Raw genomic sequence first — 5,442 nt, forward strand, 5'->3', positions numbered from 1 at the left:
ATCGTGGGTTAATGAGGTAATGGGTGCTGTGGTTTTTATTTTTGGTTTTTGTGTTTTTTTATATAGGCTGAAAATGATTTTTCAAAATTCAGGGGTGCAGGCGGTCGCCTGATCCTAGCAGGCGGGCGCCTGCAAGGCTTCTGGGGTTTTTGGATAAAGTACTAAATTCTAAGGTGTCCTATGGTCTCATATCTTGGGTTGCCTCCCAAGAAGCACTTCTTTTACGTCATTAGCTTGACGTAGAGTAATGCGATCAAGTTGACAATAAAATGGCACTAACCACTTCACGGTTTGCCGTATCCCCATAATAGTGCTTCAATCTCTAACCATTTACTTTGAATGTTTGGCCCGGATCGTTCTCAAAAATCTCCGTCGCTCCATGTGGAAACACAATTTTATTGATAAATGGTCCAGACCACCTTGATTTCAACTTTCCAGGAAAAAGTCGGAAATAAGAGTTGAATAGAAGAACGTGTTGCCCCGGCATGAATGACTTAGGTGATAGCTTCCTATCATGCCACCTTTTTACCTTTTCCTTGTACATTTTGTTGTTTTCGTATGCCTGAAGTCGAAATTCATCAAGTTCATTTAACTGAAGCATTCGCTTCTTCCCAGCTGCATCTAGATCAAGGTTTAACTTCTTCAATGCCTAATAAGCCTTATGCTCAAGCTCCGTAGGTAAATGACATCCCTTACCATAGACAAGTTGAAACAGGGACATCCCAAGTGGAGTCTTTTATGCTGTTCTAGAAGCCCAAACAGCTTCATCGAGCTTCAAAGACCAATCTTTCCTTGACGGACAAATGACTTTCTCTAGAATGTGCTTGATCTCTCTATTAGACACTTCAGCTTGACCATTAGTTTGCGGATGATAGGAAGTAGCAATTCGATGATTCACATTGTAGCGTTGAATCATAGAAGTGAACTTAAGATTGCAGAAATGCGACCCTTCATCACTTATGATAACTCGTGGTGTTCCAAACCTTGTGAATATCTGCTTATGAAGAAAACTCAACTTTACCTTTGCATCATTAGTCGGTAGAGCTTTGACTTCTACCCATTTCGAGACATAATCGACTGTCAGCAAGATGTACTGATTATTGCAGGACGAGATAAATGGTCCCATGAAATTAATTCCCCAAGCATCGAAGACCTCAACTTCTAGCATCACATTTAAAGGCATCTCATCCTTTCTGGTAAGATTCTCAACTCTTTGGCAATGATCACACCTTAAAATGAACTGATGTGCATCCTTAAACAACGTAGGTCAGAAAAAACCTGCTTGAAGAATACGAGTTGCTGTCTTTTCACCACCATAATGTCCACCATAAACTGTGGAATGACAGTCTCGTAATATCCCCTCTGTCTCACAAAATAAGATATATCTCCTGATTATCTGGTCAGCTTCTTGTCTAAACAAATATGGTTTATCCCACATGTACCACTTCACCTCATACAGAAACGTCTTCTTTTGAGCCGCATTCATATTAGGAGGCATTATATTTCTAACAAGATAGTTCACAATGTCTGCGAACCATGGCTCTTCCTCTTGAATTACAAACAACTGCTTCGTTGATCAATGTCTTATCATGTGAAGTAGAATCGGGATTTTCCAATCTAGAGAGATGGTCAGCTACTTGATTTTCAGTACCTTTTCGATCCGTGATCTCTAACTCGAATTCCTGTAGCAAGAGAACCCAACGAATAAGTCTAGGCTTCGAATCCTTCTTTGAGACCAGATAGCGGATGGCAGCGTGATCAGTGAACATTGTCACCTTTTTCCCAAGTAGATAAGATCGAAATTTTTCGAAACCAAAAACTATAGCCAAGAGCTCTGTCTCAGTAGTGGTGTAGTTCAGTTGGGATCCATTTAGCGTCTTACTAGCATAATAAATCACATGAAAGATATTAGTCTTTCGCTACCCAAGAACTGCTCCCACTACATAATCACTTGCATCACACATCATCTCAAAAGGTTCTCTCCAATCTGGTGCCGTAATCACTGGTGCGGTGATTAAACTCTTCTTAAGAGTCTCGAATGCTGCCAAGCATTCATCATCAAATTTGAAAGGCACATCTTTCTCAAGCAATTTGCACAACGGCTTAGATATCTTAGAGAAGTCCTTGATGAAACGCCGATAAAAACCCGTATTACCAAGAAAGCTACGGATTCCTTTCACAAAAATAGGTGGCGGAAGATTTTCAATGACACCCACCTTGGCTTTATCCACCTCAAGACCTTTACTGGAGACCTTATGCCCAAGAATGATGCCTTGTTGCACCATGAAGTGACATTTTCCCAATTGAGCACCAGATTGGTTTCCACACACCTTTTAAGCACCAAACGGAGATTATTCAAGCATTCATCATACGAATGTCCAAAGACGGAGAAGTCGTCCATGAACACTTCGACATTATTTCCAATCATATCGGAGAATATGGCCATCATGCATCTCTGAAAAGTGGCAGGTGCACCACACAAGCCAAAAGAAACTCTGCAAAAAGCAAACGTGCCAAATGGGCAAGTGAAAGTAGTCTTCTCTTGATCTTCTGGTACAATGCAAATCTGAATGTAGCCCGAATAGCCATCCAGAAGACAATAATACTCATGACCAGCCAACCTGTCAAATATCTTATCAATAAATGGAAGAGGGAAACGATCCTTCCTCGTGGCTTTATTCAACTTTCTGTAGTCCATGCATGCCCTCCATCCTGTGACTGTTCGAGTGGGGATGAGCTCGTTCTTCTCATTTGCTACCACAGTAATACCTCATTTCTTAGGTACACATTGCACGGGGCTCACCCAAGAACTGTCAGAAATATGATATATAATTTCTGCATCCAACCACTTTAGAATTTCTTTCTTCACCACTTCTTTCATGATAGGATTAAGCCTTCGTTGTTGCTCAATAGTTGGCTTGCTACCTTCTTCTAGCAGAATTTTATGCATGTTGTACGAAGGGCTGATCCCTTTTATATCTGCAATAGTCCATGCAATGGCCAATTTGAATTCTCTCAGGATCCTCAAGAGCTTGTCCTCGTCACTACCTGAAAGGTTAGATGCAATAATAACATGCAAAGTAGATGCATCACCTAAAAAAGCATACCTCAAATGTTCAGGCAATGGTTTAAGCTCCAAAGTAGTTGCTTCCTCAATAGATGGTTTGAGCTTTCCCTCAGTATTCTTGAGATCAGTATTTTCCAGAGATTCATATGGCATGTCTAGCTTTTATTTCCAAGGAGAAGCATTTAGATATTGTAACTGCTCATTGTCTTCATCATCTTCACTGTCAAAATCCCCCAATAAGGCTTTTTCTAAGGCATCAGACCTTAGCACATGATCAAGTTCTGAAGTAACTGCAGAATCGATCAAATCCACCTTGAAACACTCCTCATCTTCCGTAGGGAATTTCATCACATTGAACACATTGAATGTCACATCTTGATCTTGCACCCTCATAGTGAGTTCACCTTTTTGCACATCTATCAAGGTACGGCCTATAGCCAAGAAAGGTCTTCCCAAGATTATGGGAATCTTCTTTTCTTCCTCTAAATCCAGAATGATAAAATCTTCAAAAAAGATGAGCTTGTCCACTTTTACTAGCACGTCCTCCACGATGCCTCGTGGGTATGTAATCGAACGATCAGCCAATTATAGAGATATGTAGGTGGGCTTTGGATTAGGCAAATTCAGCTTTTTGAAGATAGACAACGGCATCAGATTGATGCTTGCTCCCAAATCGCAAAGGCACTTGTCAAATGACAACTTGCCAATGGTGCAAGGAATGGTGAAGCTACCTGGATCCTTAAGCTTTGGAGGTAACTTTTGTTACAGCACGACACTGCACTCTTCCGTCAAAGCAACGGTATCAAGTTCATCCAGTTTCACCTTCCTCGAAAGAATATCTTTCATGAATTTTGCATAACTAAATTTGCTCCAGAGCCTCAGCGAAAGGTATGTTAATGTGAAGTTTCTTGAACACCTCCAGAAACTTACCAAATTGCTTGTCCAACTTTTGTTTCTGCAATCGCTTAGAAAAAGATGGTGGAGGATAGAGCTTTTTCTCCCCTGTATTACCCTCAGGCAGAGTGTGTTCAACAGTAGTCTTCCTTGATTCCCCCTCTTTCTCCTTTTGCATTCCTTCTTCATCTACAACTTCAACTTCTCCATCTTTTGCTTTTTCAGCATCAGCAACTTTTCCAGACCTGAAGGTGACAGCCTTGACTTGCTCTTTAGCTTCCTTCCTTCCTGGAACTTCAGTATCACTGGGAAGTGTGCCAGGTTGACGATTAAGCAAGGCATTGGCTATTTTTCCAATTTGGTTTTCCAAGGTCTTGATAGAAACAGCCTGACTTTTGCACAACAGCTTTAACTCCTTAAAATCAGCACTAGAAGGAGGAGCAGCACCTCCTTATTGAGGATATGATTGCCTTTGAGCAAATTGCTGAGGTTGCTGGAATCCAGGTGGATTAAACTGTTTACTTGCAGCTTGCTGATATGGTTGTTGAACAACATTCTGATTATTGCTCAAGCTGAAATTGAGATGATTTATGTTATTAGGATGAGAAGTAGCGGGCACAGGCTGCTGCGGTCTCTGAAAATTATTCACATACTGAACATATTCATTAACAAGAGAACACTGATCCGTAGCATGAGAGCCTGCACAAAGCTCACAGACACTAGCTATTTGATTTACTCCATAGTTGGCTAAAGAATCGACCTTCATAGACAGCGCCTGAAGCTGTGCTGCAATATCTGTAGATGCATCAACTTCCAGAATACCTGCTACCTTCCCAGGCATCATCCTTTGAGTTGGATTTTGATACTCGTTTGCAGCCATAGTTTTAATGAGATTATAGGCCTCAGTATAGCTTTTGGCCCACAAGGCGCCTCCAGAAGCTGCATTGAGCATAGGCCGAGATTGGGCCCCCAAACCATTATAAAAACTAGTGATCACCATCCAGTCAGGCATACCATGATGTGGACACTTTCTCAACATCTCCTTGTAGCGCTCCCAAGCTTCGCACATAGATTCTCCTTGTTGTTGCGCAAACTGAGTAAGAGCACTCCTCATAGTTGCAGTTTTGGCCATTGGATAGAACTTTAGCAGAAATTTTTGCGCAAGATCTTCCCAACTAGTGATGGACCCAGCTGGTAAAGAATGTAACTAGTCCTTAGCTTTGTCCCTCAGAGAGAATGGGAAAAGCCTCAGCTTGATAGCCTCATCAGTACACCATTATATTTGAAAATACTACAGATCTCGACAAAATTCCTGATATGCATGTTGGGATCTTCAGTCATAGCACCTCTGAAAGAAACAGAATTCTGCACCATCTGAATAGTGCCCGGCTTGATTTCAAAAGTATTGGCCTGAATAGCCGGATGAATGATGCTTGACTGAATGTCATCAATTTTAGGCCGATAAAAGTCCATAAGAGCTG

General features: G+C 41.3%; 1 non-coding gene across 1 annotated transcript; it reads left to right on the forward strand.

Moving 5' to 3' along the window:
* Positions 1–4,971: 4,971 nt before the first annotated feature.
* On the forward strand, positions 4,972–5,078 carry LOC141675375 (small nucleolar RNA R71). Its single transcript, XR_012556031.1, has one exon. It is a non-coding gene; the product is annotated as a small nucleolar RNA R71 (small nucleolar RNA).
* Positions 5,079–5,442: the final 364 nt, after the last annotated feature.

This window comes from Apium graveolens, chromosome 7 (genome assembly GCF_009905375.1).
Source record: "Apium graveolens cultivar Ventura chromosome 7, ASM990537v1, whole genome shotgun sequence".
NCBI lineage: Eukaryota > Viridiplantae > Streptophyta > Magnoliopsida > Apiales > Apiaceae > Apium > Apium graveolens.